At 51.6% G+C, this 22,049-nt stretch overlaps 1 protein-coding gene across 3 annotated transcripts in view; it reads right to left on the bottom strand.

Moving 5' to 3' along the window:
- The window catches only part of BTBD11 (BTB domain containing 11), a 299,357-nt gene that overhangs the window by 155,606 nt on the left and 121,702 nt on the right, over positions 1 to 22,049 (bottom strand). The window lies entirely within an intron of this gene.

Consider the following 22,049-nt stretch of genomic DNA (forward strand, 5'->3'; position numbering starts at 1 on the left):
TTATTTGACAGAGAGAAATCACAACTAGGCAGAGAGGCAGGCAGAGAGAGAGAGGAGGAAGCAGGCTCCCTGCGGAGCAGAGAGCCCGATGCGGGGCTCGATCCCAGGACCCTGAGATCATGACCTGAGCCGAAGGCAGAGGCTTTAACCCACTGAGCCACCCAGGCGCCCCCCACCGAGCTTTTCTGATCTGACATCCTATCTGCCTGACTTGTACTCATGGTCAGCCCCACGAAGGCAGGGAAGGTAGTCTCTTGTGTTTCCTTCTCCATCCCCAGCGCCCAGAACACTGGGTGGGCACAGAGTAAGCCCTCAACGGACACCCACAGAAAGACTTCCAGATGTTTCTTTATAAGAGGCACACTTAATATTCATAGTTTGTACTGGATTACAAAGAAAACAGCTTAGACCCATCTAACCAGTGCCATCTTGTCTATATCTGGAAAGAGCTTTGGGCAAGCATTTTGGAATCAGACCAACCAAGCCCGTTCAGCTTCTAGCTGATGCCTGTAAAGGATCTGCCAGGAAAGGGGTCTGCAGGGAGAGAGGCTGAGGGTGCCCGGGATTGCATAGGGAATGTCTGCCATGCCAAGGGGTCTGACAACCCACCGGTCCCTGGCAAAAGCGGGGGCCAAGGAATCCACATGGTGACAGTCATCCTCTCTCTTGTGCCCTAAAGTTGAAATGGGATTAAAGTAAGCATCAAACGGAGCTGGAGGCAGAGGGGACGAGTTGCAGGGGGGGAGAAGATATTCTGCACCGGACCCAAGGCCTAGAGTGGAAGATAAAGAAGGCAGCATGCGCTCTGTTGCTATTCACTGGAGGGAAGGTAGTAAGTTGACGGTTGAGTCATTTCCCAAGTCCTGGAACTGGGCCCTTCTTGTCCTCCATCTCCAAGTCCCTGCCCAGTCAAAGCCTCCTGCCTCTGCTCCCTTGCCCCAAGTCCCAGCCTTGAAGAGAGCAGGGCTGGATCTCCGATTCCACCGGGCTGAGCTCTCAGCGCGGGACCCTCCCCTCCCAGCTCTCTCCGACCTCTTGCTGCTCTGGGGCAGGTGGTCAAAACCAGGGTGAGACCTTGGGAGGCTGCGGCAGAGCTGACAGAGCAGGACAGTTACTGGCCGGGTGCGGTGACCACGTGTCGTCCTGGTCCACCCAGGGTCCACTCCCCCTGCCTCCCATACCAGCATCTCCCAATTCCCGGTGGAGCACCTGCCCTCTCCTGCTCCCTGTGCAGGCAATGTGGCCTCTCTGTCTCTGTCTGCTCCGGGCTGGTCATTCAGAACACTGCTTCTCTCCAGCAACACGGGGGTGGATCGGGGGCAGACTCGTTCCCTCATTCACAGTCAGAAGTGCACTCTCAGAGAACACAGGGAGAAAGGCACTTTATGTCTCCCTTGCTTGAAGCTGGGAAGGTAAAGCCTGGAAACCCAGTGATTATCTTGCCTCCAAGAAGGGAGACAGACCCTGCCCTAGGGAGAGAGCAGAGCTGAGGACAGTAGAGCAGAATCAAGAACCTCATGACATGGTCCGTGCCCCGGGATCCAGCTGTGTCTGAGCCAGACCCCTGGATCCTTCAGTTTTTGAAGGAAGACTCTTGGCTTCATCTCACCAGAGGAGCCCACATGGATACACACCCATAGGCTCGGGCAAGTTGGTTCACTTCCCTGGGTTGCAGTGTCTTTGCTCAACATGGGGGATTGGGGTGGGGGGGACTCAGTGATCTCCCAGGACCCCTCCAGCTCTGTGTTGTCTGCGCAGAGAGCCATCCACCCAAGTCCTGAATTCCTGCTAAAGAGGAAGACATGCACCTCAGTGTCCAGAGGGAACCAGGCCAAGTGGGTGCTGGGCATGGCCCCCTGGTTCAGGCCCAGGTCCCACATGGTCCCTTTTGTACCGAGGGCTAATGGATATCACAAAGCCTTCCAGGCACCTGCTCACCACACACAATTCTGTCACTCCATAGAAAGCTAATTAGTTCTGGAAGCTGAGTAGCAGAAGGCACGGGGCCAGTGGTCCTGCTCAGCCTCTGCGTATTTGTAAGGCAAAACTCCCTTCCTCTCTAAAGCAGGGTTCTACATCCTCAATGCTATTGATGTTACAGGTCAGACAATTCTTTGCTGCTGGGGGGCTGTCCTGTGCATTTAGGAGGCTAAGCAGCATTCTCTAAGCACGAGATGGCATTACCCCCATTCAGTTATGACACCTTGGTATGTGTCCAGACTTTGCCACATGTTTGGGGGGTGGGGAATTCACCCCTAGTTGAGAACCACTGCTCGAAAGAAGGCTGATTACCCAAGAGGACAACTCTTGGTTCCAAGACATGAAGTGTTCGTTTTCCCTCTATCCTTCCCTCTTCCCACCCAAATCAATCAATCAATCAATCAATCAATCAATCTCTTTCTGTGTTTCTCTTTCTCCTTGCTTCTGGGTTTCCAGGCATGGCGCCTACAGAATTCTGGGCTTCACCTTGGGATGTGACCCTTAGTGCATCACTGTGGCTCATCGCTGTTTTCGAAGTCAGGGATACATCCAAGAAGCTGATGAGTGGACGGTCTCCCAGCTCAGATGCTTGTGCATAAGCTCGAAGGACTCACACGCATACCATTCTGTCTACGATGTCAGAGTCATCAGACTCCTCCTAGCTGGAGCCACGACCCCTGAGTTTGTAGGACTTCACCCTTTCTGACCTTCTAACAGGCTCAGTCATGTCTTTGCCTCACCGAGCAGAATGAACACAATTTGGAGTCAGAAGACCTTTGGAGTTTGGGCTGTACCACTTCATTAGCTGGATGATTTTGGTGAAGGGATCTGACCTCACTGAGCCTGGGTTCTGGAAAATTGGGACGACCTCCCTGGCTTAGGTCTACAAGGAAAATAAGGCACCATCAAGTCCAATGATCTCCTGGTATCCATTCTCCTCACTTCTCATTCCACCTGACATTCCTCTGCCAGGTCAATTTTCCTAGAACACAGGTATGGGCGTGTTCTCCTCTGCTCACACGCATGCCATGGCTCCCTATTTCCTAGAGAGCATCCCTTTTCATCCTCCAGTGGGATCCTGTTCTAACTTTCTACCCTAGCTAACTATTTCTGTGCTTAAACATTTTCTGAGGTTTCCACCTTTCTAATTTTGTTCATGCTGTTCCTGGGCCTGGAAGGCCTTTCTCTATCCTCACCTCGGTTTATCCTCTATAAGGCCTGGCTCAAAGGTCACCTTGGCTGGAGGGAGACACAATCTAGGCCCATCCTAAGTTCCTGTAGCCCTTGGCATTATGGGTTCTGCCTGTACCCCTCCAGCAGCAGCTTCAGGCCCAAGGACATGCCTCCGGGTAGCAGGTAAGAGCATGGGCACTGAGGCTCTCCGTCCTGGATTAAGCCCTAGACACCACTTGTTTTCTCAGTTTCTGCCTGGGCCTTCTCCTCCTCGGCTGAAAAATGGAGCTAATCATAGTGCCTTCTTCCAAGAATCGCACACCGTGGCAGGCACTAAGCCAAGCTATAGGACCTCATAGAGGCCACTGTGTCAAGTATATATCAAATGCTACTATCACCGTGCCTGGCACAGAGGAGGTACTCAGTAAATTTCAATACTATCATTGCCATCATTAGTAGGCTCCGGGGAGAGATAAAGAAAAAGACTTCCACGGGGCTAAGGTAAATTGATAATGACCAATTAAAGGACACGGACCAGCTTCGAATTCCTTAGTGGCCTCTGGAGGAGGAGAAAATTAGAAATAATAACAGTAAACATCTACTTTGTGCTGAGTACTTACCAGGCACCGTCCCAAGTCTTTTGCATGAGTTTACTCTGCAATTCCCACTGCAGCCTCGAAGGCGGAGACAATTAGCTCTCTTTTAGAGACAGGGACATTGAATACAGAGAGGGCAAGTAACTTGCCTGAGATCACACAGCTGAACTGGGACTCAGGCCCAGGCCAACTGGCTCTGGTGCTCCTGTACACTCCGGCCCTCACGGGGTATATTTGTGATTTCTCTCGGGACAGAGACTCTTCTGGGTGGCTCTTCAGGGGACATCCCAGATCCAGAGAAGACAGTGGCAAAGCCCACACAGGAATCTAAAAGGTGCCTTTCTGCAGGCCTATCTGTTGTTTAGTCTGAGCTCCGTCTACAACCACCTGGGATTGGCCACCACACAGCAGGCGCAGAAAACATCTGGAGCCCAGATGTGCCCACCACTCCCTGGGCCAAGAAAACGTATGCACAATTTTCCAAACTTGTTGGTTCTTAAAATATTTTAAAGTGCTTCGTAGGAAGGCAGGAGAAGTTTGGGGGCCCGGTGAGAAAGAACATCTCCAAGAAGAATTTCAAACAAATCCCATTTCCCCTAGTAGCTTTAAACTTCTCCTGGCTCGGAGGCTGCCTGGGTGGCTCAGTGGGTTAAGCCTCTGCCTTCAGCTCAGGTCACGATCTCAGGGTCCTGGGATCGAGCCCCGCATCGGGCTCTCTGCTTGGCAGGGAGCCTGCTTCCCACCCCCTCCACCCCCCCGCCTGCTTCTCTGCCTACTTGTGATCTCTCTCTCTCTGTGTCAAATAAATAAATAAAATCTTTAAAAAAAAAAAAAACAACCTTCTGCTGGCTCGGGTTGTTCAAAGGCTACTACTCCTGGGTCAGTGCCCAGAAGCTGGCTGGGCCCAAGGCCTTTCTGGGAGATCAGAGGCTGAGAGTCTGGGGAATCCAGGGCAGCCAAGGCTGGAACTACTCTTGGATTCCAGATGGTGTGAAGACCAGAGTCCTCTTTCCGAGACCTGAGATGGGACAGGCATCAAGGCCCCTGCACCCCAAACCTGTTAGTTACATAATAGATAAAGTCGGAGGAATGAGACTAACTCATTATCTGAGATCCCATCCTTCCTGAATTTAAGCCATTGCCTCTTTATTCAGACTCTTCAAATGATGGAAAAGGAAAAATGGCTCAGCTGTGTCCACTCCCACTGTCTTAAACTGGATCAATTTGTTCCCAGCCCTGTTCTCCTTCTAGCTCCTCCCCAGCCAACGGTCACAGCTTTCAAAATTCCAATGAGATCATGACTTCTTAAAAAACAAACACGTATGCCCTATGACTGAAAGCCAATTTAAAAATTGCTACATAGGGGCGCCTGGGTGGCTCAGTGGGTTAAAGCCTCTGCCTTCGGCTCGGGTCATGATCCCAGGATCCTGGGATCGAGCCCCAAATCGGGCTCTCTGCTCCGCGGGGAGCCTGCTTCCTCCTCTCTCTCTGCCTGCCTCTCTGCCTAGTTGTGATTTCTCTCTGTCGAATAAATAAAAAAAAAAATATTAAAAAAAAAATTGCTACATATAGTTTCAGCTCTCGGACAAGAATCCAAGCAAGTAACTGGCAGGAGCAATAGAGTTGGAAGTCTGTGCTTGGAGGGAAGCCGGGGCTGAGTTGTTACCACAGTGGACAAGGCCAGGCTCTCTGTGAAGGCTTTTCTAGGGAGGCTAGTCTCCTCCACAAAGGTCTTAGAGGAAAACCCTTCAGGTCTCAATATCAGCCAACTTTGACTTGTTCTGATCAACGGTCTTGTTTGAGGGTCACTGGGACAATTTAACTGACTAGGTTCCCTTTTTCCCAATGCCTTCCAGGAAGCTCAGAGCCCTGTTTCTAGCTCACCAGAGCAAGCACACAGAGAGGGTGGTAAGAGCGTTGCTTTCAAAAGGCGTCTCATTTCTGGCTCCATTTTGCATCTTCACCTCTGTTTCTCTTTTATTTCAGTCACTGAGTTCACATTTAGTTTACCTTTATATAACCTTGAAAGCAAACTTTAATCCTTTCTGGAACATGTTGTTAGACAAAATAGAATTAAATGGAATGGAAGGAAATAAAATAACAGTGTTGAGCTTGAAGTTCTGAAACCTTCCAGGCCTACCCATAGACCCAGATGACCTATCTGTAGCATTCACACTGAAGTACAAAGAGACCTGGGGCGCCTGGGAGGCTCAGGTGGTTAAGCATCCGACACTTGGTTTTGGCTCAGGTCATGATCTCAGGGTCATGAGATCGAGCCCCACATCAGGCTCCAAGCTCAGCGAGGAGACTGCTTGAGATTCTCGCTCCCTCTGCCCTTCCCCCCACTCATGCTTGCATGAACACATGTTTGCTCTCAAACAATAAATAAATCTTTAAAAAAATAAAATACAAAAAGTACATTCTAGCATCTTCTTTTCAAAGGCCCGTCCATATGGGATTAGACTATTCCCATCCCAGTGGATGCATCAGGCAGAAGCAAGTTGAAGAGCTGGTGTGTCTGCTAATGACCTTCCCATCCCAAGAAAAAAGAGCTTTCATTGCCATTTCCCCACTAACACGCATTAAGAGGTGGTCAGCTTTCCATTCTGTTTTTCACAGTGACGTCTCTTGACCTACTAGTTGACCTCTATCATGGACACGTGCAACAGGCAATGGCAGGAGAGAGGCCCAGGCCCCCTTGACCTTACTTCAGTCAGAGGTGACTGATGGAAGTGGCCTCGTGCCATCTTTGAAAGCATGAGCACCAGGGCCTCATTTTTCCCTCTCATTTTTAAATTAGGCTCCATGCCCAGAGTGGAGCCCAACAAGGGGCTCGAACTCACAACCCTGAGATCAAGACCTGAGCCAAGGTCAAGAGTTGGATGCTCAACTGACTGAGCCACTCAGGTGCCCTACCAGGGTCTCGATGTTGAAGCCTAAAGGCCCAGCACCCTCACACACAGAATGGAGATGGATTTAATTGCTCTTCGTGAGCCAGCACGGGCAGGCCTGGGGACACAGCTGATGCAGATTTCTTCTGAAAGCTGGACCGCCCCCCTCCACTCCCTCCAAACTGGAAAACAAAACTGCCTTCTCTTTAGTTCAGTTCCACAAATATTTATTGAGCGCCTGCTATGTGACCGTCCTATCAGGCACAAGTGTATGGACACAAAGCAAATACGGAGTAGATATGTGTGTTTATATGTGCACAGATTAGCAAGTTAGCAAGCAGGCAGATCTCTGCACACATACCTCATGCACTCCCTCCCACATGTATGTGCCCTGTCTTCAAGGAGCTCACAGTCCAGCTTGGGGGGGTGGGTAGTGACAGACACTGGCCTGTATACAATGGCTCTCTCCATTCCACCAATTTTTATGGAGAATCTCCAATGGAGCTTAAGCATCACCTCCTCTGAGAAGCCTGCCCTGATTTCTCTCCAGCCTGCCTGCCCCCCCAGGCAGGTCAGGTATCGCATACATCTAGTGACAGTACTGATGCTCTGGGATAACCCCCATGCTCTAGCTGTGCTAGGGAAGAATGTGCAGAATGTTCCCCAGTAAACTGAAGTAGGACTATCATTCTTGAGTGCTGCTCTGAGTCAGGCATGGCGTTGAATGCTTTTCATATGTTATTTGCTTCTTACAAGAGTCTTACGAAGCAGGAGTTATAATTATCTCCATTTTGCAGACAGCAAAACTGAGACCTTAGGAGACTGTCTGACATGTCCTGGTTTCCCCTCCAGGCACAGGAAGCGCCAGGATGAATCCAGGCCTCTTGACACCTAAAGGTGAAGATGGGGAAGAGGTGATTAGGTGATTTCCAAGGTGCTCATTTTCCACTTTGGCAACTTCCAGCTCCTTGGTCTTTCAAAGAACTGAAGTTTCTGGACTTCAGTTTAGAAAGAGGGCACAGGGTCAGGGAGGGCCGGCTTGGTGGCTACCAGCTTGCACCTGGCTCACCAGGAAGCCTCACAGGGAGGGGCAGGCAATGGGTTGGGCAGCCTGAGTCAACCCTGAGCCCAGTCTGCTCAGCCTAGATGGCCAGAGGCCTGGCCTGCCAGCCAAACAGCCAGCCTGCCAGCCCCCTCTGCCCTACCTCTCACCCAGCAGGTCCCCTTCCTTTGCTTGGCTCTCTCCCCACCCAGTCTACAGAAGGAAGGGGTGGTTTGATATTGCAAAATAAGCAAATGAGGGCCCCAGCTGCTGGAGGAATGTTTGCATCCTGCCCCATCCTACAGAACTGCAATCGTTTGAATCCCCAGCCATCAAGAACCAATATTTCAGATGCCAACCCAGTGGCTCCAGGGGCATGGGGAGCTGTGAGGATGTTCTCTGGCCAGGCCAGGCGGTCCTATTCCTGAGGCATTTTGCAACCATCGGCGGGCATGGTGTGCTCTGCTGTTGGACAGTTACCGGTAGGAGCCAGGGGAAGGCCCGAGAACAAATTGGTATGAAGGAAAAGTACTCAGGTTTTGGTGTCAGAAACCCTGAGTGCAAGGCCCAGCTTTATCCCTGACTACTCTGTGTCTCAGTTTCCCATTTCTAAAAATGAAGACAACAATAGTGCTGGGGGCTCAGGGCTGACTTGCTAGGAGCAGGGGGATACAATTGCTCATGTAAAGTCCTTATATCCCCGGGTCTGGCACAGAAATGCTGCAGGATTCACCCTTGCTCTCTTGAGGAGTTGCAACACGGGAGGGTCTGGGTCAAATTTGGGTTCTGCTAGGATCCTTGGGGAAAGACCAGAGGAGACAAGGCTGGAGCAGGGCTTCCAGGCAGAAGGCCAATGCAACAGGCCCTGGGCAGCAAAAATGGTTTGCTCTCACCCTTGGGTTCTGTCTGTTATGGGTGCTCTGAGCACCCAACTTGTCAGCTGAGCCATGGTTAGCGTCTTATGTCCATCATATCCTTCGGGAATCACAACAAATGAATCTAGGTCTTATTATTATTTCCAGGCCACAGAATAGGCTGAGAAAGGTCAAGGTCATTGAACTCATTAGCACAGAGCCTGCTTTCTGATTTGGGGCCTGGGGTGAAACTGGGTGAAACTCCCAGAGGGAGGTCTGGGTGAAGGGGTGTTACTTAAAAGCAGCCTGAGGAAGTCAAGCTGGGATGGACATTCATTGCTGAATGGTTAATAAGGTGCATGGGGAAAAAATCATCTAAAGAAACCCAGCATGGGGAGAGCCGGGGAAGTCAGGGAATGGGCTGAGGCTGTGAATTGTGAGTCAAGAAAGCCGAGTCCCTTTTTGATGGGGCCCAGCGTGGCCAAAGAGATGGTCTCTTAAAACAGTAGTTTCCAGACCTGAGTTGGCACCAGAATCCCTACTGGGGCTGGTACAAAAATATTGTTTCCATGGCTCCAACCTGGCAGAATATGATTCAGTGGAAGGCAGTAGATCAGATCTCTGTGTTCAACTCACCTCTAGGGGCACCCCCCCCACCCATCCCGGGGGGGGGGGGGTAGGCGGGGCTAGGAACCCAGCACTCTGCTACAGGTTGGTAAAATGTGGTACCAAGTTCAGGTTCCTCATATTATCCACCCTGATTCAATGTATGTTTGGCTGTCCCCTCCTTATCTGTCCTTCCGGAGCCAAGGGCATCCTAATCTTAAATCTTCCTGATTTCTCTCTAATGCCCTACCTCCCCCTGTGGGGCTGACCACCACCTTCTCAACATCACTGGTCCAGTGACAAGTCTGTGGTCCCAGACCATCTGCCCCAGGGCCGAGCCATTTCAGAAAACAGGCTCTGATTTCTTAATCTTTGCTCAAGCATCCCTGCTTCCCATGGCTTTTAATCACTTGGAAAGGGCCTGCTGTTCAGAGCAGCACTCCCTGAAATGTGTCGATATCTTGTTATACATCTCCATGCTGCTGCGTCTCCAGGGCCTGACTCAGGGTCACAACCACATTAGAGAGACAGTGAGTGGAGATGGTGCTCCGCAGCCGTGGCTGGCTGGCTGGGCAGGCCTGCACCAGATTCAGCTCCGAACCCATGCTCAGGAAATGTGGGCTGAGGGGCTCCTCTCAAGCCTGAGGCTAGAGGTCCAGGGCAGAGGAATCTGCTACGCCACTTGCAGGAATATACCCAACAGGGTATATTCCTTGGGCAAAACATCACCAAAAACAGGTTCTAGAATGTTCACAGCAGTACCACACACATGGTAGCCCCAACCTGGAAACAACCCTCATCTATGCTGTAGGAGTCAAGACAGCTTTGCCCTGGGGACAGGCAGTGACTAGAGGAGGGGACAGGGAGGGGCAACCTTGCTCCCAGTCTTGGTCTGGGGGCTGGTGACACAGGTGTGCTCTTGGTGAGAATTCATGGACCTGCACACTTTTCAGGTGTGCAGTTTCCATACGTACATGACACTTCAAGTTTAAAATGATCTCACCCCAGAGATGTCCACAAATGGCGAAAAAAGAAAAGGATATCAGAGATCCAAAAACGGCCACATGGGACTCTGTCCTCACTCAGCTACTGGCCTGCTGTGGCCTCCCCTTGATCCCTGGGTCTCTGGGGGCCTCAGTGTCCTCCTTCACCTATACAGCAAAGGCAAAAGATTGTGATGACCCCTGGCATCTAATGGGGACTGCCTCTGATGATGGTGCGAAGGGACATTCAAAAGCAAAGGTCATATCCCACATCTCTGGCTTCCTTGAATAGCAGAACATCCCCGGACTCAGCTAAACCTCTCTAAAGGCCCCCTTTTGTCATTATGTCCTGTCTCACCAGCCTGTGAGTTCCTCCAAGTCCCATTCATCTTTACACTCTGCGGGCCCAGCCCCAAGGAAAGGATCCCATCACCTTGTGCTGGACCGAGCAGCCAGCGTTCCCATCAGAGGCAGTAATGATAACAGGGAGAACCAGTGCTTGTACAAGCTTTGCTATGTCTGTGCCAGGCACCACTCGAAGTCCTTTCCAGGCAGTATCTTATTTAATTGTCGGAGCAGCACCATGAGGCAGTTTCTACCTCCTGGCCCATTTTACAGTTGTAATCCAAAGAACAGAGGGACCGAGTGAATTCCCTAAGGTCACACAGCTAGAAAACGGCAGGGCAAGGTTTCCAATGGAGCAGTCTGGCTCCAGGGTCCATGTTTTTACCTTCTCCCTAAAGCTACGCTTCGATTTGTCCTGGCTTCTGGCGTTTACTGTCCTGTGTTTGCTCTGCCCACCCCTTCCCTTCGATTTTATAGGCTGCCATCTTAGCGTCTCTTGGACTTAATCCTCCTCTCCTAGACTGGGAGAGAACTTTTAGGTTTATCTGTACACATCCACGGTAGCCACTCAGGGCCCTTCTTCAGTGTGGCTGCCTCGCTCTGGACCTTCCAGTCTGGATGCGTCTTTGCCATAGCAACAACAGGGAAGGACGGAGGAGCTCTCTTCTGGGCTCTGTCTGACTAGACAATGTGCAAGAGCCCCTTGGTGTTTCCTCTTTGGTCCCCAGTATCCTTCCTGGTCATGACCAGCTACTGTAGCTCTAAGTTCAAGAGGTGCTGAGGAGTCCCAGAAACTACACTGGGCCGGGAGCCCTGGGTTCTAGTTACCTTGAGTCCCTGTTCTAAAAAGCGGCTCTCTCTACTGCCAGGGGTGGGGTTATCGCCAGGTCTAGGAGGAAGATCTGGGAGCCCCAACGACCGGAGCTCACCTGCGATTGTCTAGAAAGCTTCAAGGGAAGGGAATCAACATCCCAGAATTCCAGGCACGACAGGGAAGTTGGCATCCAGTATACCGCCGAGCCTCACAGCTTCATGAGGGAGGCGTGCTGAGTCCCACTTTGTAGAGGAGGACACTGAGGCTCAGAGAGCTCACCCTGCCGTGGGCTACAGGATGCATGAGCCCCAGTGGCCCATCTTAAAGCCTGACCTGCTGGATCACAGAGGGAGAAGCTGCCGCTGTACTTCCCTCCCAGAGACTCCAGGCCCATCCGCAAGGAGTCCCATTTACAAACACTACATACTGGGGACAAAACTCGAGCAAACCTCACAGTATTGCTACTCTAAGGGTTAAATATGATGAAGCATCTCAGGGGCTCAGTACAGAACCTGGCACACAGTAAGGACTCAGTACCTGCTGGTGTTACTAGCGGTGGGAGCCCCTACTTCTGTGCCTGATCCCAAGATTCCAGAGAAATGAGGAGCAGACCCTGGAAGATGATGAGACTCACTCACATTACCCTTCTAGATCTCCCAAATCTTGTGAACCTTCTCTTATCCCTAACACTCCTTAGTCATATGACTTCACACTGGTTACTGGAATTCTCTCTGTGCCTTGGCTTCCTCATCCATAAGACAAGGTGATAACATCTTTCATAGAATTCTTATAAGAATCCATCGTGTAAATTGTTACATGAATAAATGCTCAGAGTAACGCTTGACTCAATGCACCATGTAAGGATTTGTATTACAGTGTATGTGGAAAAACTTCCTGAGCACGAACCGTATACATACAATCCCATCCAGCAATGCATCAAGCCATTCAACAATTTATTATTTACTGAATGCCTCCTTCGTGCCCGGCATGCTCGGTACCTCCCAGCTGCTCTCTGACAGCAACAATTCCCAACAACTGTTCCACGGTGCCGGGATACCAAGGGCAATAAGACCTCCACAGCTCATGCTCTCTCCCTTGCCACATCCCCATTAGAACAAGCTCTCATTTCGCCCAGATGGCCAGTGAGGCGTCTGGCTAACTCCAGCTTTCCAGATGGCTCAGTGCCTTCTCCCCCGGGGTCTCTCTTCTGGGTGGGTTTCCTCCACTCTGGCCACCATCCCAAGAAGCAGAGACAGCCCCTCCCGGCTGAGGTCCAGCCAGCTAGAAGCAGGCATTGGGAGACGTGCCACCAGACCAGGGTCGGTTAATCTTGCCTTTAATTAGCATGCGCGCTAAGTGACGGGGCCAGGGGTGACCCCACAGATGGCAGCCTGCTCTGGTGCTCGTGATAAATTGGGTGCATCCAGTTCTGTGAAGGGCAGTGTCTGTGTTGATTCCTGTGACTGCACTTCTCACACCTGCAGCTCGGGCACCATCGCACTGAGGGGTTGCATGGCCGGCCCAGGTCCTCCTCAGCACCCAAGGCCAAGACTCCTATCCAGCAGCCTTAAGGGATATGGGGCCCAAGTAGAGGCGGGGAGGGTGGGAAGCTCAGCTTTCCCTGGGCTCCCACGCTGGCTTCATCCAACCAGATTCTTCGGGAGAAGGAACCAAACATTTATGGAGCCCCTGCCACAAGCAGCTCGCTACGAAATAGAAATAACTACTGGGTCAGACTATAGGAAGTTGCCATGTCTGGGGGTCAAAATAGAGTTGAATACAGCCAATCTCATGTGGTTTAAACTATTATTATCTGACAAGTGCTTTCTACGTGTCAGACGTTGTTCTCCTATTAACGAGCTGAGTCTTTATAACCACACTCGGAGGAGGGGGCTCCTTGCTGGTGGGAGGCCCTCCTCTCTCTGGCTTTGTGCTTCAGAGTAGACGACTTCCACTGGAACACCAGCTTGTTCCCTGACTCTCTCCACCCCGGTGTGTTCCAGGCCCTGTCCTAAGTGACTGACATGTGTCCCCTCATTTATTCCTCATAGGAATCCTACGGGATGGGTACCAGTGTCGTTCCCATTTTAAGGGTGAGGACATCGAGTCCCAGGAATGTTGAGCACTTGCTCAAGGTCATGTGCCTAGTAAAGGGCAAAGGCAGCGCTGGAAGTCAGACTGTATTGTCTTGTTGGGGAAGAAGTTGAGCCCTTTCCTCCCTCCTTCTTTGTCTGCTTCCGGGAGCCAGCTGCCAAGAGGAGACACACGTTCTGCCTGTGGGGTCCCTTTAGCAGAACTTCACAGAGACAGGATCTGGCGTGTGGGGGAGGCCTGTGTCTGACCAGAGTCGCCGAGGGCTAGAGTCTGGTAATGAGGCCCACTGTGGCCACACAGGGAAGCCACCTCCTCTAACCCAGCCTTCCCCCATCGGAAGGGAGATATCGTCATCATTGTCCGTCTGCCTTAGTTGGGTCTCTGTCTCTCTGTCAACTCCAAATTTAGGGGGTATGGGAAGAGTGGTGTTGTTTAACGAACCCTTAAAGTTCCTACCCTAACCATCCCCATTTCACAGATGAGGAGACTGAGGCATGGGAAGCTTGTGTGACCCGGCTGAAGTTGTCTGAGGTCCGATGGCCCTGCTCACATCCACGGGGCCACATTTCAGCAATGTCACCTGGGCCTAACGGCGCCAAACCTTGACCCCCCCCACAGGTGTCACAGGAAAAACCCCACTCAGATCACAGAGTGGCAATGAGAGTTAAATGTTAGAAACCACACGTTTAAGACTCCTGGAGACATGCGTGGTGCAGAGTAAACACTCAGTGTTAACGATGAGATCAAGAGCAACAGGAAGAACACCCACTCCCTTCTACTCCCCTATCCTGCTCCTTTTCCCACTGCATTTATCTAAATCAGAAGTCATAACGTTTACGTATCTATGCACTTGGTTCTTATTCCCTGCCCCCAGCAAAGTGTAAGGTCCATGAAGCAGGGTCTCATTATCTTGCTCATCTCTGCATTTCCCTTGCCTAAAATGGTGCCTAACACATAGCAGATGCTCAATAAACCCTTGTTGAACAACCTTATATATTCACAAACGATGGCTTCTTTCCCTTCCCCAAGGACAAAGATCACTCAGCTTACAACCCGCACCCCAGGAGCTGCTCCTCCTTGCAGTTCATCCTTTCCCACCCAGCTTCACCCACAGGGGACTTTGGAAGAGGCGCTGAGCCTCTTCAAGGTCATGCTCAAGGTCTCCTGCTGCCTGTCTTGCTCCCACTCCCATCCCTGGCTCTCTGCAACTTTCATGGCCCTAGTGGCCCCCTGCCAGAAGGCAGCACCCCCTTAAACCCTTCCTGCTCACAAGACTCCTGTCTGGCCAGCTCCTCTCCTTCCCAACATAATGGGGGAAGAAGCCTTTTCTCCCGCCAGGCCCACAAAGCGAGGAATGAGAAATGCACACCCCAGGCTGCTGGCTGGCTCCCGTGCCCGTTTCGCTGCTGCCAGGGAGCGCTTGGTCTTTCGATTTTCCCCTTTTGGGCTCGATTAATACAACACCAGTTTCCTGCTGCCCAGCCTTCAGAGAGGCATGTTTTGCTTTCAATTCGGCTGACCTCAGCTCCTGCGGGAAGGGTTTATATGGGAAAATCGGCGGGGGGGGGGGTGGGGGGGGGGGAGGGGAGGATGGATTTGGCGTGTCCTGGTTGCAAAAACCATGGATGAGGCTTAGCAAAGCCCAAGAATCTTTCAAGTCAAGGCGAAGACCAGGAGTGGGGGAGGGTCTCTGAAGGCATCTCCTTTTGCTTCTTCCTGCACACGGGGGGCTGGGGCACCTCTGGTCCCTTCAAGCGGATCACATCTGGAGAGATGGGGCTGGCAGTCACATCAGGAGCGCCCTGAGGCCAGCCACGTCTCACCTCTGCTCTATGTTTATTATGGGCCTCGGCAGCTGAGTGGCTCCAAAAGGGGCGGAAAAGGCAGGAGGGAACAGTTCTTCATTAACAAGATGTGGGATAATGTTTGATATAAAACAAAGCATTTTCTCCAGGGCTGGCTCCCTAAAGTCTCTTTCTGTGATGGAGTAAAGCAGGAGAGAAATGAATATCACCTCAAGGAAATTGGTTTCTCCCCACCCAGAGGAGGTCAAAATATAGATGGGGTCTGGGCACGTGTCTGCGTGAGCACGCGCGTGCGAGTCTCGGGGCTGCGCGATCATGCAGCATCTCGAGCAGCTCTCCAGCGAGCATCTGCTCAGAGTCAATAGCTAGGATTCAACCCAGTGAACAATTATCGAGTGTCCCAGCTGCTGCCGAGGACAAGAGGGTGACAAGACAGCCCCGGCTGCCAGGAGCTCGCAGGCTGGCTGTCACACGCCAGGCCACGGGCACGGGATGCCCCCTGGGAGCACTGGAAGGAAGTGGCCCTGACTGCTGGTCTCCATAACCCCGCAGCACAAAGACCCGCTTTGATGTGGTCCCTGCTAAGCTGCAGCCGGCCGCCGTGCAGATGGTCTCCTTGCCCCACCTGGCCGTTCCACTCATGGCACCCCGACTCCGCAGACAGCGAGCGCTGGCACACTGATGACTCGGACAGCTGGCAGCCACCTGATACCCACCGGGTACTGTCTGGTACTGTTAGGAGTGCCTGGCGGGAACAAGCTGATTTTGATCCCCCTCAACTCCCCTACGAGGGTGACATTGCAGACACACAACCCCTTCTCCTAAGCCCATGGAGCCAGATGTGGTTCAGAATTAAGAAACTCTGGGATTTCAGGAAGAGGCTACGACAGATATGCTGTATATTACTAACGCGCACACAAGATCCGGGAGGATTCCTGAAATCGATCATCTTAGCGCTTGTCCAGCAACGGGTGGGAATAGCTTCACTCGGAATGGTAAGACGGTAGAGAACCCTGTGTCCTATGTGCCAGGGTGAGCTGTCAAATGAATTTCTGCCAGTGTATGGAAAAAAACCCTCCTGATTCCAGAGCTTTCTGGGATTTGCAGTTACAGATAATGGGGTGTGAAGCCCTGTTCTGCACAGAAGAGTGAAATGCGGAGACGCAGAGCTGGGAAGGAGAAGCAGGCTTCATTCCCAGGCCAACTGGCTCCCAAACTGAGCTCTTAGGCCCTGCACATGGCACAGCCTTGCTTACGTGTCTGTGGGGACTCTTGAAGAGTTCCACCCTGGGTGCAAGGACCTCTAGGTGCCACTAGGTCCCATCAGACCTCCCCAGACCCAGTGGTGTTCACACACTCTTGCTCCGACATTAGGAGACAACCGCATAGGTTTCTGAACACACCAGGAGCTTTTAGTCCTGTGGCTTTTGCAAATACTGTTCCTCCTGTCTTGAATGCCTCCCACTGTTTGGCCAACTCCTATTCATCCTACAGAAGCCGCTCGAATGGCCCTTCCCTGGTGAGCCACATACCAATCCTAGTGGGCCCAGGATGACTTGTGTCTTTCCTGGCCCTGCTCAGAGCTGCAAGGCTCCTTGCTAACTCTCCGGGAACACTTTCCACTGAGCATTTAGCCAGATGCTAGGGGACCTTGCCTGTTCTTTGGGATGGGGACAGCCAGGCACCAACTCCCAATTCCACATCCTCCTGAAGTCCAAAGGCTTCCTCAAGTTGACTGTGGATCCCAGGGTCTGCAGCCCATGGCAGCCTCCAGTCTTCTTCCTCTGGGCCGTCTCATTCACACAGTAGCCAGAGCCCTCCCAATGCCCACTGCCCATCCACAAAGCACCTGTGAGCAGAGCAACCTTTGCTGGGCATTTGCCATCAGGGCGGGTGGAACATTAGAGGCAATGTTGCCACTGTAGGAATACAACCCATCTCAAACTGGGTGTAGGGTCTTGTTCTTAAATGACCCCACAGGACAATGTCTTGTTCCTCTACCCTCTGGGTCCCAAGCCTCCCACTATCTCACAGGTGTCCCCGCCAACCCCGCCATCCCCTCTACTCTGCTCTCTTCTCGCCTCTGGTCCACCTCTCAATGTAGTTCTGACTCCAACTCCAGTTTCCTCTACTCTTTCCTTTTGCAGGCCCTTCCCACCGACCTCCCACCTCATTGCCCTTGACCTCGGGCTCCCACCTTCTACCATAATCAGCTCAACCAGACTTGTCCCCAAAGCAGGCAGCATCCTTCTGGGGGGCTGGTTATTTAATAGCCTATTATAAAATGTCTCTGCTTATCACAGTCGTTTACTATCTGTCTTCCTGGCAGAGACCTGCTTTGCTCAGCTCAGTATCCTGTCTCTAGCACAATGCTGGGGGGCACAGGAGGGCTTCGAGAAGTGATTCTGTGGAATTAATGAATGGGAAGTGAATAGTCCTGAGATGCATGACAAAATGCAGAGAAGTTACTTCCTACAAGAGCATGGAAGACAGAAGCCGAGGAGTGTGTGTGTAGACACGCACGTGCATGTGTATTTTCTGGGAGTGGGGGTCATGGATGTCAGGCCTGGGAATATGTAAGTTAGGACCAGTTATGACAAACCCATGAGATCAGTAGAGATGCCCAGAGCCTAAAACCTGAGTCACCAAGAGCAGTCTAGTGATCAAGAGACTGATGCCAAAACAATGAACACTGTTATGCTGTAAATAAACAAATAAAAAAAAATAAAATTAAATTAAAAGAAAAATAAATGGAAAAAAAAAAAAAAGAGAGACGTGGTGCTGAGCTTGCCCCCAGGGCAGTGGCCCTGGCTGTGCCTTTTCCTCCCTAGTATGTAGGTGAGGACAGACCTCACCCGTCTGTCCTCCAGCACTCTCCTCCCTGAATCGATGCCTGTATTTTCAGAAGGAAGGGACAGGATTTAAGTCTAAGAGCTTCATGTCTACTTGTGTTTAATAAGCCATTACTGAGCCCTTACTCTGTGCCAACCCTGTACCAGGTGCAGGGGATACAAAGGTATGAAGGGGTTCACAGGTGTGGGGGAGGAACAGAGGCCCACACAGATGATCCCAACACAGGGAGTGCAGCCTAGTGACCATGAACTTGTGCTCTGGGGTCAGACTGCCTAGTCAGAGCCTGGGTCCTGAACATATGACCTTGCCAAAGTCATTGCGCCTCCTTGCCTTGCGTCCTTCCTCCCTAGCGTGTGGAGAGTAATGGGGCCTCCCTCGCTGGAGAGCTGTGAGTTTCAAATGAGTCAGTATGTATCGCGACTTCAGAACATTTACTTGACTTGAGCACACTCTGCGGGAGTTGGACATACTCCTAGTGATGGTGATTACTATTACACTGTGACGAACACTACTGCAATCCTTGTCATGGTCCTTGGGCTCCATCGAGACCCTCTCCGACCTCAACTCTCAACAATCCCCCTCCGCCACCCCCTTCCCCCCGCCTCATTTTAGACCAGGGTCTCTCAATCTGAGCATTATTGATACTCAGGATTGGAGATCATCTTCGGTGTGTGTGGTGGGGGAGGGGGCTGTCCTGTGGACTGTAGGACATTTAGTAGCATCACCCCTCCCACACCCAGCTGTCACCTAAAAATATTCCCAGACAGTGCCACATGTCCCCTGGGCAGGTGAAACGGCCCCAGGTTGAGGCTCTCCCCTCTACATACAGCCATCTCCTTGCTGCTCAACTAGGGAAGCCTACTTAGACCCCAGGGTCTTAGCAGCTGCGGTTCCTTCTACCTGGTGTGCTCTTCCCTCAGATAAGCAGATGGCTCAGGTCTTGGCTCAAATGTCACCACATCCTCAGAGAGGCCTTCTCTGACCACCATGGCCACAGGCAATGCGTGCATGCATGAGCAGGCCTGTACACACACACACACACACACACACACACACACACACTCTTCATGGCTCTCAAACTCCTTTTCAGCCTTCACCCTGTGGCTAACCTCCATCCGGCCAGAGGTTGTGCTGGCCCGTCTCAGACGTGGAGCCCTTGGGTTCCACGCAAGGTAAGACGCAAAGCCAAGCTGCCCCCAGATGTGTCTCCGCCAGCCCATCCCTCCCTGCACTGACTCCAATGAGCTGTGGAGACAATCTGGTCTCCCCCTTATTTTCAGCTGGGACGGCAGAGGCCCAGAGACAGGGGGCAAGCCTCTAAGAGTGGCAACGTAGGGACCAGAACCCCCAGTTCTTCTTTCCAGGCCGGAAAGGCCTTCTCCTGAAGCCAAAACTAAAAGAGAGGCTGGTTGAGGTCCCCTCACACAGCATTAGGGTAAGCTCTTTATCTGCAAAATGAGGGTAAGCCCCTTGTGGGGTTGTTGGGGAGATTAAACGGGAATGTTTACAGTTTATAAAGCACCCAGCACATGCCCGGTGCAAAGCATCAGCTTAACAGAGCACATCTGTTATTGCTGCTCTTATCATTATTATTGCGAGGTCTTATCGCATACCAAGTGTATGTGGCTCAGCTACAGGCTTTGGAGTCTGCCTGTATTAGTGCAAATCCTACATGCACTGCCTCCTGGCTGTGTGATTCTGGGCAAGTTATTTCACCCTGCTGTGCCTCAGTCATCTTGTGCATAAAATGCGGGTAATCCCAGAACCTACCTCATGGGAAGCTTACGAGGATAAAAGGAAATCATGTAGGCAAAGTACTCAGTCCTATAGCCAGTGCTCACTAAAGGTGACCATCGCCACCGTCATCAATGACCGTGACCATGACCTCCACCATCATCACCACCACCACAGCCTCCTTGTTCCAAAGGGCTCACACAGTCTGGCCCTATGCCAGGCCCAGAGAAGGGCTCCACACATCTCCGTGCTAACTGACCTTCAAGTTCCCACCCCTTGGTTCCCAGGGAAGCTTTTGCTTCGCCCAAAACTCTTGCTCAGAGGATTTCTCTACTCTCGAAAATGGTTCTAAACATGACAGAAATCACAGGAGGGTCCCAGAATGCACTCAACATAGTTTTGGTTATTGACAATTAAACTAATATTAAAATCTCACTTCTTTCAAAAGCATTAATAAGGCATAATAAAATAAGGCATAATAAGATAAGACTTCCATCTTTCTGCAAATAAAAAGTCCTTGCAAAATGCACAAAGATTTGCAGGATGGGCAAAGCCCCACCCTGTCCTTTACTGAAGGGATTTTTAAACGGAAGCAGATTGAAGTCTTACAATTCTCCCCAGGGACCCCACCCCCCCACCACCAAAGGGAAACAACGAACAGGAAGGTCCCGACTCTTCTCGGATTCAGACCATCTTCTCTTGGGACAACTTCTTCTTTGCCCCAACCCACGATTCAGAATCACATGGAACTCTGCAGAGAAACTCTAGCTCTGGTCGGCCCTCCTTATTTATTCATCAGCAACTTGAAGTCTAGCTGACTTTGGAATCATGCCAGGAGGGGAACACCATTATGCCGACAGCTTCCCACTCTGGATTCCCGGCCCTGGGTCTGGTTTCTTTTCTTTCTCTGGAGGCTTCAGGGCTGCTGTGAATCTCTGAGTTTGGAGTTTCAGTGTCCTTCACCTCCCCAGCTTCCCTCCCCTCAAAGCTGTCTTTCTTTTTCAAGGGAAATAGAAAAGAGAGAGTTGATCATTCAGAAGCTGTAAGAGTTAAGGGTTTAAAAACCAAGGAGAGGGGTCGGTCTTGGTTTCCCAGAGCTGCTGTAACAAACCCCAACAAAGTCAGTGGCTTAAAATAACGGAATCTATTCTCTCCTAGCCTGGAGGCCAGAAGTCTGAAATCAAGGCGTCTGCCAGGTAGTTCCCTCTGGAGGCTCAGAGGGAGAATCCGTCCCAGGCCTCTCCCAGCTTCTGGTGACTCTCCGAAGGCTTGGAGCTCCGGGGCTCGTAGCTGCATCCCTCGTCTCTGCCTCTGTCTTCAGGGGGCCTCTTCCCCTTTATCTGTTCTCTGTGTGTCTCTTTTCATTTTATAAGGCCAGATTGGATTAGGGGCCCACTCTAATCCAGTATGACCTCGTCTTAACTAATTACACCTGCAAAGTCCCCTAAGGTCACTTTCTAAGGTTCCAGGTGGACATGGATTTTGGGTGGGGACAGTATTTAACCCAGTACAGGGGGCAAGGGCTTAAGAAAATTACGTAGTACTTTCCCCCACTGGAATCCTCTCTCAGTGCCTCACCTAGGCTGTAGCCCCCCCAGTGCAGCCTGGAAAAAGGAGCAACACTGTGGACCCTCTGTGGGAGAATGTGGAGATTTCAAACCATTTTCCCAGCCAGTGTGACCGTGTGATCTCATAATGACCACGGAGGGAGACAGGGCTTCCTCATCTTCCAAGGACGAAATGGCTCAGAGAGGTTAGGCCACTTGCCTAAGGTCACATACCTGTTAAGTGGAGAGTGGGGTCTAGATCCCAGGCCTTCTCCCCCCAAATCCAAGGCTCTTTCTGTCTTTCTATTTCCTCGCCAGGGATGTTACAGGGCTGGTGAATTTGCAAGAGAAAACCAGTGGCTTGAAAACCTTTCGGGGGTTTGGAGAGAAACTGCTTCTGAAGAATGTAAGAGGGAGTAAGGAAGTGTCCCCAGAACAGAGTAGCAGGGGCCTGGCCAGGGAGGAAGAAGGCAGCTTGTTTTCCCCCACCACGAAAAAATATCAAGAGAAGCCCAGGTCTGGTGGTCTCCCTTCCTGCAGTTCCTCTGCATTAGCTCTCCTCTCCTGCCGCAGGCTCCCTGTGCTAATTCTGTCTTTACCCGCAGGGCAGCTTTGCCATCTTCGGAGAGATGAAAGTGAGCTGGGACAGGTGTCTGGAGCGCAGGAGGGATGAGCTCAGCGCACCTGCAGGGGGCGCTTGGAGGGCAGGTTGCCTCGCTGGACACCCCAGCA

This window comes from Meles meles, chromosome 7 (assembly GCF_922984935.1).
Source record: "Meles meles chromosome 7, mMelMel3.1 paternal haplotype, whole genome shotgun sequence".
NCBI classification, from domain to species: Eukaryota; Metazoa; Chordata; class Mammalia; order Carnivora; family Mustelidae; genus Meles; species Meles meles.